Here is an 18,255-nt window from a genome sequence, read left to right as displayed (position 1 = left end):
TTGTAAGATCTCCTGCAGCATCTTATACAGATTTTTCGCCACCCTTTTTCATGTCTATTGAATTATCTTTGCATATAATTATGTCTAAAATTTTATAAGAAATTAAGTTCCTATTTTGGCAGAGACTCTTACACGAAATGTTACCAGAGATACTTCTACTTTTTCTGTAGATGAATAAACATTTCGTTGCTAACAATTATTTATTATAAACATTTATATAACAATTTCTGCATAATTTTGTGGATATAACACACGAGAATTACGGTAGGATTTTCTGTAACAAAGTCCAGAGCCAAAATGCTCTATCGAGAATATCGACCTCTGCCTCTACCGATCGCTTTATATAATAAAAAAAAATTATCCTACTGTACGAATGCCTGCACGGTCTTTGATCAATATTTATATAGAATTTCATACATTTTATAAATTTTTGCAAATATGTTTGTACAAATTCATTTAACGTTTGCTGCATTTACTTATAACTGTACAAAATTATATGGAAAATTGATCAGAATATTCTGTATATATATATATATATATATATATATGTAGCTTCACGTGCACAGTATTAAGTATACATGTATAATTTTTCACTTTTCAAACATATCTAAATATATTTCTACAAAAAATTATATTGAAAAATATAATCTAGTCTGCACATAATTTGTACACAGAATCTTACCTGAATACTTTTTATTTATCTATAGATCAGCATACAGTTTGCTCTTGTAAATATTATAGTACAGCTTTCTGTATCAATTCAACTAAATTTCATAAAAGAAATGTATAGGAATCACAATCAAACTTATTGCATGAAAAAAATTTTAGACGCAATGATGGCCTCTTTTCAAGAATATCGACCGATCGCTTTGTAGTAAAAAATTGATTGTATAGAAATTAATATGTACAAATTTTACAACAATTTTTATTACATAAATAATCTTTATTCGTCAAAAATTCGTACAAAAACTTATATATAGTATATATAGCACGTAAACAAAATTTGTCTTTAATAACACTAGTTTATATAAAAATAAAATATTCATCTTTTATCTCTGATCAACCTTATAGTTTCTAATGGAAGTTGAAAACGTAGAAAAATAAAACAAAGAACGTAGGATTATCTAAAAAAAACTTTCATTAATTATTCCTTTTTGATCGTGCTTTTAGTAATGCGCGTGCCGCTGAAACTTTATCTGATAGTACTTTTGTAACCATTGATGATATCTTTTTTGTAGATCCAAAAACCGTCTCAACGCATTCTGTAACGAATTGTAGAAAATGAGGACAACATTTAACTGAAATGTATTAAAATGAAATTAATTTATAACAATTAATACCTCGAATGTAATTCACAGTAGGAGGATGGAGTGCTGGCCTCGGTACCAATGTTTTATTAGCATTTGTTGATTTACCAGTAGGTGAATGCTCAGCCAAGTAACATGGTTCAAAAAAATTTTCAACCAATCCCGACACATACGTTTGTACTGACTTTCTTGGTATATTTTGAAGAATGTTTTTGGTCAGTGGAAAATGACGTTTCACACCTCTGGGCTGAATTAAAAAAAAAATATGGTTGACATGATTTCAATACCAAAATTTAAAGATGGAAAATTGCAAAAATAGTTACAAAAACAACTCGTAATATGTAAATTAATTAATATTAATAACAACATTGAATTGTATGAATTTCAGTAATTTAAATGTAAAAGAATTAAAAATAATACTTCCAAATTAGAACTTCTCTTTTTAATTAAATAAAAAACCATTAATACTATATAAAGATTCATCCAAAAATTATATATATTTAGTCATGAAAATGACAAAAGTTATAAAAAAATAAAAAAAGATAAAAAAGAAAAAAATGATAAATGTGATAGAAGTGATAGAAAAGTAATAAAAGTGAAAAATTAGTTTATTGTGTTTATTAGTGTTTGTGTTCATATCTATATAGTATATAGATTATATATAGATTATATAGATTATATAGATTATATAGATTATATAGATTATATAGATTATATAGATTTATATATTATATAGATATGAACACAAACACTAATAAACACAATAAACTAATTTTTCACTTTTATTATTCATCTTTCACACATATAGTATATCTGTGAATATAGTGAAACACTCAACTTAAAGAAAATTTATGTGAATTCTGTTTTGGTGTGACTGAAATATACTTATAAAATTTACTGTGATAATTTTATAAGTATATTTCAGTCACACCAAAACAGAATTCACATAAATTTTCTTTAAGTTGAGTGGTAATCAATTTCAATAAAAATCAGCATCTAATCTTCTCCAAAGTAATTGTACCGGTACTGAATTTTAATATTATCAGTATTATCTGTAATATTATTGATAATATTATAGTTTAGTTTTATTATCTGTAACATTATTGATAATATTAAAATTCAGTACCGGTACAATTACTTTGGAGAAGATTAGATGCTGATTTTATTGAAATTGATTACCACTCAACTTGAAGGAAAATTTATGTGAATTCTGTTTTGGTGTGACTGAAATATACTTATAAAATTTACTGTATATATATATATATATATATATATATATATATATAAAGTGGAAAACTATATATGTGCAAATATGTCTGCAATTCAGTCACACCAAAACAGAATTCACATAAATTTTCTTTCAGTCGAGTGGTAATCAATTTCAATAAAAATCAGCATCTAATCTTTTCCAAAGTAATTGTACCGGTACTGAATTTTAATATTATCAATAATTTAATAAATAAAATCAGATGATTACTGAAATGATTATGAATGATTATGAATGGAAATTTGTTGAATTGAAATTTGTTTAATTGAAATTTGTTGAATTGAAATTATTATGAATGATATATTGAATGCAGATATTTTTACTTACTAGATCCCCATCGAAGTTCTCCTCCAAATTGTGTTCAACTTTGCGCTTTTTTTGTAATGATGAATGTAGACCAGATGCAGCTGTAGACAATCTGTTTTTCGGGGTAAATTCAAGTTCATCACGTCTGTTATCGGTTGAATTCATCAAATTACAACTGGAAGGACTGTTAAAACGTTCTTGCAGACATGGTAAATTCAGTTGTACAATAGGACTGTTGTTGTTACTTTCCGTCATAGCTAATGATTGCTTAATTTTACTTTTTGATACTGTTGGAGTTGCATTCAGACCATCCTGATTATGTTTTCCCTTGCTTCTGGTAGTTGGTGTAGAAATTGGATTTGAATGGTCTGACGTCTCTAAATCTTCTTTATCCCAATCAATGTTGTTTGTATTTTGAACCTGCAAAAAATAATGATGAAATCTTTATTTAGATTTAAAGGTTAATAATAAAAAAAATACGTACTTTTTGAAGTAGTTTCTCATGTTGCAAATTTACACAGCTAATCACTTTAGGCTTCTTTATGCCTACTTCTTGAGTTACTCTCATTAATTCAGCAACAGGTGTTTTTTTCTTGAATCTCTTGCGGCTGTTTTTTGACACGTTGAGTTTTCCTACGGCTTCAAATGATTTTATTTCTTGCCGCATTGTTATCCAATCTGAAAATTTGAGGTTACATGCATGAGAAAAATTATGAAAATTTTTTTTTATTTTGTAAACCTGAAAAAAAGGTCTTACCTCCTTTTCCTTTAACTGTCACTAATTCTTCGACAAACTTTGCAGATTTTAATGATGACTTCAATAATTTCGATGAATGTATAGGAATATCAAGCGGCCAAAAAATTTCTACGATTTCTTGATTTTCAATGCACTTTTCTATGTCGTATGAATATTTAAACCAAGTTGAATATCCCACTTTTGTCAATCCTTCAGCATTTATAAATTCAACTATAACACAATTGTTATCGTCGATTTGACAAAGCTTGTCTCGCAATTTCGTTGTAATTTTCACGGGAAGAGGCATTGTCAAATTCCTTTGTGAAACACTGCAATTATGGCTGCCGGACAAAAAACCTGTTTGCCTCGTCAAAAGTCAGACAAAGATTAAAGACAATGCACTGATACCCCGCATGCGCAGGGCCTGTTTTCATCGAGTTCAAAAGTCAGAAGGGTGGGGTAAATGGCAAAACTGAGCCTGATTTTATTGACATTCGAATCTCGACTTGTAACGGTTAATCTAAGTTGTCAACATGTTTTACTCGATATCGAATCCGTTGATAATAATACTTCAATCGTGCAAGAATTAATTGTGCTATATATGTTTATGAGGGATTGTAAAATTAATAGTAAATTTGATCAGTAATAATTGGATAACTGTAATTTATTAATAGGAAATAAATATTCAAAAATCAGCAAGTGTGTTTAAAAACCGGTAAGTATTTATCTCAAAAAGCTTGTTATCAAAGTGGTTTTCTCTTATATAAAGTCATTTCATGATTAAATATTAAACTGATTCTTTTTTCAGTCCTTTTATTTCTATAATCTATTTGAAAACAAAAAAAATGGATGAAGTTAAGAAACAGAAAAGGGGACGCTACAAACAATATGTAACAAATCCAGAATTGCCTATTCCACGGAGTACTGTTAGAAGCCAGCTCAAAAGCAACGAAGGTTCAATTGAAAATAAGGTGAGTGATTTATTATGAACGTATTTTAAAAAATCGGGCAGAGAATCACGTGAAAAATCATACAGATAATAACGTTGAGGTTATAATTTTGAAGATGAAAAAAATTATGCAGTAAATTTTAGATAACAATCTACAGGAATATTTGTATGATCTCTTACAAAAAATAATACAAAAATACTTTAGACATTTATTAAGCAAATATCATGTATATCTCTACAAGATTTTCTAGTCTGATTTTTTATAAAAATTGTTAAAAAAAACACAATTATTTTTTAACGTCAATGGGTGCTCATTTGAATAATGCACTTTTGTAGTTGACCGTTTTTTAATATATTTGAACATTCTGAAAATATTGTAATGTATCATTTGTTGATTTCTATTTGTTAGACATTTTATTGATATAAAATTTCCTGTAGAATTTTATATAGTAAAATGTACCAACGACCTTATAATTTAAATTAAATAGAAGTTGATTGCGAATAATGGGTTGTATAAAATGTTGTTTATCTCAAAAAGATACACTAGCGAAGCAAGTGAATTTATTATACAAAATACTATAAAAAGTTTATTCGATACGATTCGTTTTATGTTTCTTTTAAATATAGGATTTTTTTTTGAGTTATTGAAATTATTCAATGCATTGTACATTCTAGGAAGAATTATCTACGTCGGAATCTGACAGTGATTATGGTATCTATAATACAGAAATCATCAATAAGCATAAAAAGAGAAAATGCCCTACATCATCAAATAATTTAAAGAATCTTGAAAATAACAAAAACAGTAATGAAAATGAGAATATAGAATCGACATCAGAGTTTCCACAACATTTATCTAGCACGCTTACTAATGATGATATCATAGAATCCCATAGCCATGATTTAGTATATAGCTCTGAATCAGAAAATGATTTAAACATTCTTACTGATGAAGATTCTGACCTCGATTATGTCGATGATGATTGCACAGAAAATGATTATAATGAAAGCTATTTCGATGATGATGAGCAGTTGAATGTGAACAATGATTTGGAACAGGTATTTACATTCAATTTATCGATTAACCATGTATTTTTCCAACTTTTATCGAGTTCTCAATGGTATGAGAACTGTAAAAACTAATACATTCTGAATTGATGTTTGTACTTATTTTTTAAACATCTTTACATTATAATTAAATTACTCTATTTATTTATTTTTTTATAAACAGTCTGCTTTATATGAAGACTCAAGAATTACTGTAGAACAAAGTAACTTAATTACTGTACTATATTCACTGAGGCACAATTTACCAGATGTTGGGTTAGAAAATTTAACAAAGTTAATTGATTGTCATTTGCCAGAAGATAAACTGCAATCCTTACACCATTTAACGAAATCTTACGATGTTCCAGATAGTACTACACATTATTATTGTCAAAATTGCATGGAAATATTGTCTTTCAACGGCAACATAAATGCAATGTGTGAGTATTGCAATGAAATTTATAACATGAATAAATTAAAAAAATATGGACACTGTTTTGTTCAACTTTCTTTAAAGCAGCAGCTTGAAGATATAATAAATAGCGATTTGTATTTAGAATTTAGAAACTCGTGTATAGAAAGTGACGTAATTAATGGAACATTTTATAGGAAATTGAAAAAAAAAATATAATTGGTCCAAATGACATAACGCTGCAAATAAATGTTGATGGAGTTAGTCTTTCTAATTCTTCTAATGCTAGTTTATGGCCAATACTGGTTGTTATTAATGAATTGCCTTATCGAGCGCGTAAAAATAATGTTCTAATTTGCGGTCTATGGTTTGGTGAAAAAAAACCAAATATAAATATGTATTTTGAACCGTTTGTCGATGAATTAAAAATGATCTATGAAAACGGTATTACAAAACAGTCAATGCATAACAAAGAATCATTCATAATCAAAGTTCACGCAATACTATGCATTGCAGACAGTGTCGCAAGAGCCATGGTCCAAAATTGTAAACAATTCAATGGATCATATGGCTGCCCTTATTGTATGCACAAGGGTGAAAGAGTTAGTGTGGAAAGAGGATTTTCTCGTATTTATTGTTATGCACATGTAAGAGATCGTTCAACTGTTGAGTATAATAGACATGTAGAACTTGCTGTTCAAACGAAAAAAATTGTAAGGGGTATAAAAGGGCCTTCTATTATTTCGCTGATTCCAGGTATGAATGTAATAAATTCATGTCCGCCAGAGTACATGCATAGTTGCCTGCTCGGAGTTGTAAAGTTGTTTGCAAATGCTTGGTTTGATTCTAAATATCATAATGAGCCTTTCTATCTTGGAACGTATATTAAACAATTTAATGAAAGGTTGTTACGCATACAACCTTCATCAGAGATCACCCGCACTCCACGACCTATAACTGATGCTTATAAGGCGAACGAGTGGAAAAATTTTGTTTTATATTATTCAATACCATGCTTGAAAGGACTCATGGTAAATAAATATTTAAAACATTGGAATTTGTTAGTATTTGCACTTCATATATTGCTACAAGAAAAAGTGTCTAAAAATGAATTGAAATTAGCAGAAGAAGCTCTTCAGTTATTTGTTAAAGACGTTGAAAAATTATATAAACAGGAATTTTTAAGATTCAACGTACATTTGCTCTTGCATTTAACTAAATTTGTTCGATTGTATGGGGCGTTGTGGGCCTGGTCTGCATTCCCTTTTGAAGGTTTTAATGGCGTTATCAGACATTTGTATTTTGGATCACAGTATATACCTTTCCAAATAAATAAACTGTATTGTAGACTGAGACATTTGAAAAATAATTCTTTCATTTTCAATAAAGAAGATGTAAATCGGCAAGTGTTCGCATTGTTTTTAAAACTAATGAACCAATGTAAAGTTAGCAATTGTATTGAGTACGGTAATGATTTAAGAATATTTGGCAAGCCAGTAAATGTTACATTATCAACTGTCGAAAAGCATGTTATTGAACAATTAGTAGGATATACAGTCGATAAGGCCTGCAGAGGTTTTGACAGATTTATCTACAAACATGTACTGTTTCATTCGACAAACTACATAAAGCTGAGAAAAAGAAATAATAGTATAATTCAAACTCAAGAAGGATTATTCATAAAGGTATCACACCTACTTACAGTTACTAGTGGATCGGAAATCATAAAAAATATTATTATAGGTGTTAAATTAAGAACCGAAAATGAACTTTTGTACAAGGATCAAAATCCTATGTTTAGCTCGGGAAGTTATTCGTATATTGTGAGAGAAACATCAACCGTAATATGTTGTATGGTAAAATCTATAAAAGCAAAATGTATTGATATTGCTCACCCGATCTTAGACAAGAGATGTCTGTTTGTTTTGGCAAATAAACTAGAAACGGATTGAAAAATGTAATAGATATATTTCCATAAAGCCTATAAATGTAGTTCTCAATGCGTTTAATAAGTTTATCTGTTAATGTATGTAATATTGGATTGTATATCTTAATGTGTTCTAAATAATAATAAAGATCACTCACGTAAAATTGCACAGTGAATTTTGTGCACGTTAGCCTATAACCTTCTCTACATAATATTCGCCTCTGTTTCTTACATAATTTTGTACAAATTCTTTTTGTAAACAAGTAAGCTTCAAATAAATTGTAAAAAATATGGTGTAGAAATTCGTGTACATGATACGTACAAAAATCTTTAGGAAATGTTATATCAATTCATATAGACATTCATATAGGAGTTGAGTTTTTACTATACAGCAATTAGTGGATATTTCCTATATAAAAACTGATAAATGATCGTGCATCTATTCGCAAAGGCGGATATTTCTGTGTATTATATAAAGCGATCGGTAAATATTCTAGGCAGACCATTTTGGCTCTGGACTTTGTTACAGAAAATCCTACCGTAATTCTCGTGTGTTATATCCACAAAATTATGCAGAAATTGTTATATAAATGTTTATAATAAATAATTGTTAGCAACGAAATGTTTATTCATCTACAGAAAAAGTAGAAGTATCTCTGGTAACATTTCGTGTAAGAGTCTCTGCCTAAATAGGAACTTAATTTCTTATAAAATTTTAGACATAATTATATGCAAAGATAATTCAATAGATATGAAAAAGGGTGGCGAAAAATCTGTATAAGATGCTGCAGGAGATCTTACAATTATTTATAGGCAAATGTGTAGGTTGTACTATCAAGAACAATAGAAAACACTACAGGTTTTTCAATACAAATAACTGTATGAAGTTATACACAAAATCATACAGACATATTCATAGATACCTCTACGAAATTTTCTGTTAGATTTTTTACATAATTTCCTACACAGTTTTTCCATAAGGGGACGTGTGCGTCGGCCGAGTCCGGGCTAAGTTCGTTCCGTGCGAATTAACGCACAGGAAACAGAACGTCACCTTACAATTTGTCCCGCGAATTCCGCGAGGGCGATGCGAATTCACGCATCTAACCACTCGTCCGCGTCCGGCCTATATGATGTTCGGAGAGAGAGAAATCGAGGCGCGCACCGATAAACCAAAAAGGGTACCTGACCTTGAGAGGGAGCGCTGCTGCGGAAGTCCACGTCCTCTGAGTAAGCGATGTAGTTCTCGAAAGGCAGGATTCTCGATGCAGCCGGTCTTCCTTCTTGCTGATGGTCGCTATATGATACTCAACCGCACAAACACTCGTTATGGTCGCGAAGCTTGACTAGCTGGCAAATAATTGCCGGTCAAAACTCTACTGCCCGCGATCTCGCGCCTTCCGCGCTTTCTTACGCGCCCCTCCCTATAGGTACTCAAAACGGCTGAGCGCCGCCGGCTACGCACACATATGCGGCTCATGCCGGCGACACTATTTCTCTCTCTCCTTCTCTACTCTCCGCCTATGCCTATCCCTCTAACGCCAGGCATCTCTGCCGATCAGGAATCAGACCTGTAACAAAGCCACATCGTGCGTCGATACTCGGTTTTACTCAACCAAGACCGATGTGGCAGCGGCTCAGGGGAAGGCACGCGGAAGAGAGAGAGAGGCGAACAGGGCGATCGAATCCAACGATCGATTCGCCCGTCACACCCCCTCCCAAGTCCCACGATACCCCCGATCATCGGTGGACGACCACCTCGACCTCCCCAGCACCGCCGCCATCGGCCTCGGAAACTCAGAGGGACAAAAACGGAAATAATACAAGGGCAACACTCGCACACGCCAACAATCATACTCAACATTCACTCCAATTAAATATAACCTTCACCACTACTCACCCATTTTCCTTAATCGGCACTCCGGGCATCAGGTGTGCTGGCTTGCAACGCAAAGCGTCGCAGCCGCACCATCCTGATGTATTCGGCCGTGGTGGGGCGGCTAGGATTAACCGCCCCAGCCAATCTACCTAGTTCCTGGGCCTGTTCGTCCGTCCACGGCTCCTCAAGCGTCGACCCTACCACCTCCGCTCGGGGCTGAAGAGGCTCCTCAGAGGGACCAGGGGCAGGATCAACCCTCTCCGAATCGTCGCTGGATCCCGGCGGAGTGCGTCGCAGGGCAACCTCGGCGTCTCGCTGAAGAGAACTCGCAGCCTGGTGTTATAGCCGCGCGTCCTCTCGCAGCCTCAAGACTGCATCGTCCGGACCGGCCCGCTCAGCTTCGAGAGCTCGTTTCCTCTCAATTCTTTCTCTTCGGAGACGGCCACCACGCCGCTGCTTCTTCTTACGCGGCTCGGTTGCCGTCTCTTCTCCGGCCTCCTCGCCACGAGCCCCTCCACTCTTCTCCCTCGGCGGTTGAGGTCCATCCGCCTCCTTGGGCTGTTGCTCCCCAGACGCCCTGGCTACAGCGTCGGCCCCCGCTCGAGTCCGCAAATACTTCGCGTAAGCGGCCGCGCATCGCACGCAATGGGCAACCGTCGCGTCCAGGCGCCCACAATTCCTGCAGCATTCTCGCGGGTTCGGCGGCTCCGGGCATCTCGAGCGGCGATGCTCCCCAGTCCGGCAATTGAAACAGGTAAACGGCCGCACGTCCAACTCCCGGTCGAACGGCACCGAGTTCAGGCCGGCCAGAAAGGTGCCCGTCAATCGGCCCATCACGACGCCCTCCTCCCTGGCTCCTACTGCTGGAGTCTCGACGGGAAAGGCGTCCCGCAACGGGGGCCGCGAGCCCTCACTCGACGCAATCGGCCCGTCCTCCTCGCCTCGCCGCGGCTCGGGTCGGACAGCAGCAGGCAAGCGCGGGGTCCCCGGCGGAGGCGGCCTCTCTTCAGGAATCTCCCACTCTAGTTGGCGGTGATGGGGGAAGAAACCCAAAATCGGCTGGGCCCCGTCCGTCTCCCGGATCCACCGCCCAGCCCGGAACACCAGTCGTGGCGGCTCGGCCACTGACACCCGACCGGCCGATTCGCGAGGTTCCAGGGCAGGCTTCGCGGAGACCCCTTTATCACGGTCACCACGGCCACCCGCCATCGGCGCCCCAACGGAACGCGGAGGCGAAACACGCGCCTCCCTGGAGTGACGGGGGCAGTGCAGCCGACGGGCTCGTCCTATTTCTAGCCTCCGTGGACGCCTCCCCAATGCTATCGCCTCCGCGGACGCCTCGCCATGGAAACGGTGCGAATTTACGCACTCATTTCCCGGTCCAGCGTCCTCGGTGCGGCGGTGGCCGACTCGAGCCTCCAGGCTCCTGGTTAACGGCTGCTCCGGTTCCTCCGCGCTGGCCTCGGTCAGGGGCGAGACCCAATTGCTCGCCGAGAAATCCGGGCCCTTGTTTTTCTTCTTTTTCTTCTTGCCGCCGCCCCGCTGCTCCTCCGCGGTCCTCCTCCGCTCGTCTTCCAGGTACCCGGCAGGCGGGATGCTCGACGGCGGTCCCTGCCGGCGGAAACTATATCTCGGGTCCAGCTGCTGCTGGTGCATAGGCACCCACTCCATAGGCTCGTGGATGTGCCTCTCCGGCCGCACCACCGCCGTTGCCGTTGCCGAGCCTGCCGCAATTCCCGGAACCGGCTCCCCCTCTAACTGCAGCCGCCCGTTGGTAAAGCCCAACTCCTGGGGCCGGTCCGCTGCTGCTGCTGATGGTAGGCCGGGCAGGTCCGCAGAGCCCCCGGGGTTCGACGGACGTGCGAATTCACGCACAGGCGTCTCGCCCCCTAGCTCCTGCGGCTGCGCCGGAGGACTCCTTAGCAGGAGCTCCTCCAGCTCCATTTCTGCTGCGTTGCTGTCCACGATCAGGCCAGCCGCCTCTTCTCCCTCGGCGCCCGGTTTCTCTTCAGGAAACCCCGGGCCGACGCTCAGGACGCGATAGGCCGAAAGCTCAGCGACCATGGCCACGGCTCGCCTCAGCACTCGCGTACCTCGGGTTTCTAGAGTCCCGGGAGCCGCTTCCCCGGTCGTGCATTCCAAGCCGCACGGATCCGGGAGTACTTCTTCTCCATCACCCTCCGTGGAGCCGGCAAGCGACTGCTCGGGCCGAGCCAAAGATGACGAGGGCTCGGCCACGCTTGCCTCCGTTTTCTCGGGTTCTGGATCCGCCGTCCGGTCTCGTCCTGGGGAAGGCTCGCTCCTGACGCCTATTTCGGCTGTCAGAGCGGCCAACGTCGTAATTTCATCCTGCATCTGTAAATTTAAGGCGTATTAGTTATTTGGTCTTTCTTCGGTCAAAATCAGTAATAAAAAAAAACAGTTGAAAGAAGAAAAACGAAAATACGATCTAACCCGTCTACTTCGTTACCCGACGGCGGTCGGTCGCCGTCCGTTGCCTACACCGCGCGGCGGAACGTAACGCTTCAAGTCCTTCACGTGGACCATCGGGATCCGATAGTTATTGTCAGTCTCCAATTCGTATATTAGGTTCGAGACTTTCTTCACTATTTTATACGGTCCGGTGTATTCGGGGTCCAGTTTCGCGTTCCTGCCCGTCGCGGCACACGACAACGAGTAGTTCCTCCGCCAAACTAAATCGCCTACGCTAAATACTACGTCCCTTCGCCTCTTGTCATACTCTCTCTTCTGTCTCTCCTGCGCTTTCTCGATATGACGTCCCACCAAGTCTCGCAAAGCATTGAGTCTTTCTAATCGGTCCTGCCAAATTTCGGGTTTGATCCTGATCACGGGAGAACGCCGCTCTATTTCCCTCCTTAAAGTTTTCACCGGCCGAGGATTCCGACCGAAGTTCAGGAACGCCGGCGTAACCCTCGTAGAAGACTGAGTCGCGGTGTTAATCGCGTGCCTGAATTCGTGCAGGTAGCGGTCCCAAGTCCGGTGATCGTTGTCCACGAACATAGCTATCATCGTCTTCAGCGTCCGGTTAACTCTCTCTACTGGGTCACTCTGCTGATGGTACGGGGGACAGAACACATGCTCAACGCCGTATTCTCGGAGCGTATCCTGAAACGCCTTGCTCTGATAAGCTTTCGCGTTATCACTAACCAAATACTCGGGCGTTTCCCATCGGAACAGGATCATTTCCTCAAACGCTTGCGAGAGCGACTTTCCGTCCGCGGAGCTCAACGGTTTGAGCTCGACCCATTTAGTAAAGAGATCCTGGAATACTACCATGTACCGAAATCGATTTTTACTTCGCGGCAACTCTATCACGTCCGTCGCAACCACCACCCACGGGCGCTCAATCATCCGTCTTCCCATCAACCCTTTCGGTACTTTCTGCTCGACTTTATATTTTTGGCAAACCTGACGTTGATTTACGAACGTCCGCACGTCATATCGCACCCCTGGCCAATAATATTCCCTTATGACCCGATCGCACGTCTTATCCTGTCCAAAATGTCCGGCCGAAGGCGCACAATGGGCATCCTGCAAAACCCTTTCCCGATATTCGAGCGGAACAACCATTCGCCAGCACTCCTCACGATTGGTAACTGGATCAAGCAGATAGTCTGTCATGTAGCGATACAACAGGCCGTCCTCTACCTTCCAATTTTTATATTTCTCCGGCCGCTCCTGGACTTCTTGGCATCTTCGCTGGTACCAAGAGTCCTTGATTGCCGTAAATTCGCCGACCTCTGCTTCGTCCTCAAACTCGCGCGAGAGTGCATCCAGGACATGATGCAAGGCACCCTTCCTATGCACTATCTCGAAATCGAGCTGTTGAAAATCCAGCACCCAACGCTCGAGTCGGCCGGTCAAATCTCGCTTGCTTAAAAGCCTCGTCAACGCGCTATGATCCGTCACTACTACGAAGTGAAATCCCTCGATATACGGCCTAATCTTCTGAACTGCGAATCGAACCGCCAAAAATTCAATCTCGCTCACCGTATATCGTTTCTCATGCGCGTTTAGCATACGACTCGCATAGCAAATCGGGTGTTCCCCATCCTCAAAAATCTGCACTAAACACGCTCCCACCGCGTATGACGAACCATCGCAATGCAGATAAAACGTCCGCTCAAAGTCCGGTCTCGCCAGCACAGGAGCCTCAGTGAGCGCTCTTTTCAGTCGCTCAAAGGCTTCCTGTTGCTCCTCGCCCCAAACCCACGACTGATCTTTTCTCAATAACTTCGTGAGCGGTACCTTTATATCGCTCTCGTTTTCGATAAATCGTGCGTACCAACCCACCATACCCAGGAATCTGCGAAGCTGTTCTATCGAACGAGGCGCCGGGTAGTCCATAATCGGCTGAATCCGAACCAGGTCTGGGCGCAGGCCCTCGCCGTCCAACCTATAGCCAAGATAGGTCACCTGCGTACAAAAGAAGTCCGACTTTTCGAGGTTGATCTCCAACCCTACCTCAACTAAACGCCGTAGTACTCTTTCTAATCACTGCATGTGGTCCTCGAAATTTGCGCTCACCACCAATAAGTCATCCATATACCAGAAAACGTTATGCGCGAACTCCGGTCTGAATAGAGCGTCCATGAAGCGCATGAACGTCGCGGGCGCGTTTACCAGGCCGAAGGGCATTCTTTCGAACTCCCACAGCCCCAACCCGGGAACCGCAAATGCCGAGAATTGTTTACTGTTTTCGTCCAAAGGGATCTGCCAAAACGCCGACCTAAGATCAACCTTCGACAAAAATACGGCGCCACGCAATCGATCCAGAATCGAGTCGAGACTGGGCATCGGGTACGCATCGATCTTTGTCACTTTATTCACCGGACGGAAGTCCAGACAAAATCGATACGTCCCGTCTGCCTTTTTCACCACGACCGGTGCGCTACTCCACTGACTATCTGACGGCCGGATTACCCCTGCATGCCACATTCTTGTCGTCTCCTCCTGGGTAAACTTTAAGATCGGCGGCGACATCCGGCGTATAGGCGTTTTGATCGGTCTCGCATCCCCCACATCTATTACGTGTTTAATCACATTCGTCACAGCCGGAGCAATTCCGGGTTCCGGTACGATGCGGTGCACCAACGCCAACACCCGCTCACGTTGCGCGCTCACGCAACTCACGAGTCCCGCACACTCAGCGAATACGTGCGCCGTCCCGTCCTCATTATTCGCGAAAGGAATCCATTCTCGCGAGCCCCTCGGTCGCCATTCCCGTCTCTCGATGCTGATATCCTGCATCCACGCATTCCAAAAATCCGCGCCTAAAATTAGGTCGTGCGCGCACTGCGCCACGGCACACGCGATCAGCGTCCCGCTCTTTCCCCCTATCTCGAGGTACAATTTCAGATCGCCCAACGGGTCCGGTTCCTCACCCGACACTCCTCTTACAAATATCGTTGGCGGCCTCAACCGTGACCTAAACCTATTTGCCAATCCTGGGCCCACCACCGTAACCTGCGCACCTGAATCCAACAACGCGAGATAATTTTTCCCATTTATCTTGATAGCTAGAAAAAATCTATTCTCTACTACGGCCACCTGGGCCACGTCATCATCCTCACGCGGGCTCGCCAACCGATCATCCGAGCCGGGCTCGGCTCTTCCCTCCGCTACCACGGAAGGCGTCTCCGCCACCCTCGCACGGCTCGCCGGATCCTCGCCCACCGATCCCTGTCGCATCACTCCACTGTATCGCTCACCGGTGTCCAAGAGCCTTGGCGAGGCTCGCGGTGGTTCCATTTCTCCGCGTCCCCCTCGCGCTCCATCGGACCCCTCTCCTACATGAGGCGCACCCGAGGGCCCCAGGGAGCGTCGCGGCGACTCGTCGGCCACGCACTCAACCCGCGCTCGCTCGGATCGCTCACTCATCTTTAGCGCATCCGAGAGCAGCGGGGAGCGTCGTGGTGACTCCTCAGCCACGGGCTCAACCTGCGCTCGATCGGATCGCTCACTCGTTTTTGGCGCATCCGAGAGCAGCGGGGAGCGTCGTGGTGATTCTTCAGCCACGCGCTCATCCCGCGCTCGATCGGATCGCTCACTCATTTTTGGCGCATCCGAGAGCAGCGGGGAGCGTCGTGGTGACTCTTCAGCCACGCGCTCATCCTGCGCTCGATCGGATCGCTCTTTCACTACTTCGAACTTCCCTTCCCCGACAGTGCAATCTTCCTTCCTTTCGCTTCCTATCGCTTTCCCGAACTGGACATCCTCGAGATCCGACACGTCCAACCGCTCATAACGGCGCGACAGACTATCCCAAAATTCCTCTGACCTACTCTTAGCCATTTCCGGATATGCGCCTCCAACTCCGCGCGCCGTTCCCTCAATCGCGCCATTCTTATTCTGGTCAGGCGCCTCGGCCGCGAACAACAACGCAGCCTCCCCGGGCCCGACCTTCTCACTCCCGTTGATTTTCCCGTTACCGGTTCTCGTTGCGCGAGCCATCCTGTTCCGGTGCAACTCAAGCGCCAACCGCGCTCGCCCGAGCAGACTCAAGCAGGGGTCGACGAGCGAGATTCGGCCCCCGCCTGCGAGTTTCCCTGTTGCGCCAGACCAGCCGCACACGTGGGCAGTTCTGGAAGACCGCCCCCGCGGTCCCGCAAACCTGGCAACTAACCACGGCCCCCGGACACGCATTAGCAAAGTGTCCGGCCTGTCTACACCGATAACAGGTGGGGGGCGGCCTACCTCCCTCGCGATTAACGCGATTCGGACACTGCGAGCTCCTATGTCCCTTGCCTCCACACGTAAAACAATTACCTCCGAACGCGCGAACTCACGCCAGCGCCATCACCGCCTCGCTGCGCGCCCCTCTGCTGGGGAACTAAACTTGGCGGAACCGGGGTCTGTGTCCGCGCCGCAGCTGGATCCGCCGGAACGGCCGAGGTTGCGGAATTATTCGCACTGATTCCCCCGCCGGCTCCGGGACCCGAGGTCGGCCCCCCGCCCCCGCCGGGCTGCGCGTCCTCCGGTGTCACCTCGGCGCCCTTTTCCGCCTCTAACACAGCGGTCCTTGCCACCTTTCTCGCTGGTCCCGCCGAGCTCCGATACGCCGCGTCCTGAACCAGCATGCTGTCGGCCGCCGGAGGTGGCCGCCACCTCTTCTCCCTTGCCCGCTGACGCTCAAATTCGCAGCCTACCCTCTTCAGTTCCTTGAGCGTAGCAAACGACTTCCCGTACAAATACCTCGCGAAGGTGGGATGCAAACCTTCTTTGCAAATCGCCACCTGCCTTCTCTCCGAAGGAGGCCTATCAAAACGGCGAACGATACATTGGAAGACGGTTAGGTAGTCACCCAGCGTCTCTCCCTCTGCCTGCGTCCTTAACCGTAACTCCTGATATAAATCCTCCCGCTTATAATGCCTTCCGAATTCCTCCTTTAAATCGGTAAGAAACTCCCCGAGGGTTCGCCAAGTATTTTCATTGTTACGGTACCAGAGCGCCGCCTTCCCCGTTAATATTTTGCCTACCGCCCGGAGTACTTCCTCATTTCTCAACCTGTAAAAATCCTGGCATTTCCTAATATCACTTACGAAACCGTCCACATCCGCTCCCCCGTCACCCGAAAACTTCAGCGACCAAGAGCGAAAGGCCTTCACCGCGTCCACCGGTTTATAACGTCGGGGCTGACGCAGACCTGAGCGCCTGCAAGTACTCCGGCGCTTCGGTCTGCGACTGACCAACCCCGCCTCATCCGGCCTGTCCTCATCCGAACTCGGGGACTCGCTCCAACTATCTTCCCATTCGCTCGCCGATGGGCACCTCGGCCTATACTTCTCCCTAAATTCCCCTGGGTCAGCAAACCGTGGCCTGGCCCGCGGCGACGTTCCCTCGGTTTTCACAGCGTAATTCTCTCGCGCGCCGCCCTTCAACAGTTTCCTAACTAAATCTTCCCAGTTCTTCATGGCCTCTCCAACCTCGCGCGGCAGTGCCGGGGTGCTCGTTCTCCGGTCGAACGACCCCAATACTCTCTCCTCGGTGGCGTCGTTCTCTACTTCGGAGAAAAATTCGTCTTCCGAAACCGGCTCTCACGAGCTACTTTCCCTCCGCCGGCGCGACGCAGAGCGAGATCGTCGCTCCTCTCGCGCCCGTCTACGTGGCGTCCGAGTCGTCGTCATGTCCTCAGCGCGCGGCGCATCTCGCCTACCCGCCTGCATCTCCAACGCGGCCTCTTCTACGCGATATAAGTTATTCGCGCTTTCCGATAATGCTGCACGTACTTCCCTCCGCATAACCAAGCCAGGCAGGCTTGCGACGATGTTCCACGCCTGTCCAAAAACGTTCGGCTCTCCCGCGGCACCCCGGAACGCCATCTCTCCATGAGACGCCAACTCTCTCCTCGCATCGGCGAGCGCCGTCGCCCCATCATGTGATGCAATTCGGGCGTTATCCTGCC

General features: G+C 43.8%; 1 protein-coding gene across 4 annotated transcripts in view; it reads right to left on the bottom strand.

Moving 5' to 3' along the window:
* LOC131664074 (potassium voltage-gated channel protein Shaker) overlaps positions 1-18,255 on the bottom strand; it is a 1,178,399-nt gene that overhangs the window by 156,371 nt on the left and 1,003,773 nt on the right. The gene's annotated exons all lie outside the window — the stretch shown is intronic.

Source organism: Phymastichus coffea, unplaced genomic scaffold, assembly GCF_024137745.1.
Source record: "Phymastichus coffea isolate CEN01 unplaced genomic scaffold, Cenicafe_Pcof_1.1 PCOF00003, whole genome shotgun sequence".
Taxonomy (NCBI): domain Eukaryota; kingdom Metazoa; phylum Arthropoda; class Insecta; order Hymenoptera; family Eulophidae; genus Phymastichus; species Phymastichus coffea.
The sequence above is the reverse complement of the archived record's forward strand: the minus strand, read 5'-3'. Positions and strand labels throughout refer to the sequence as shown.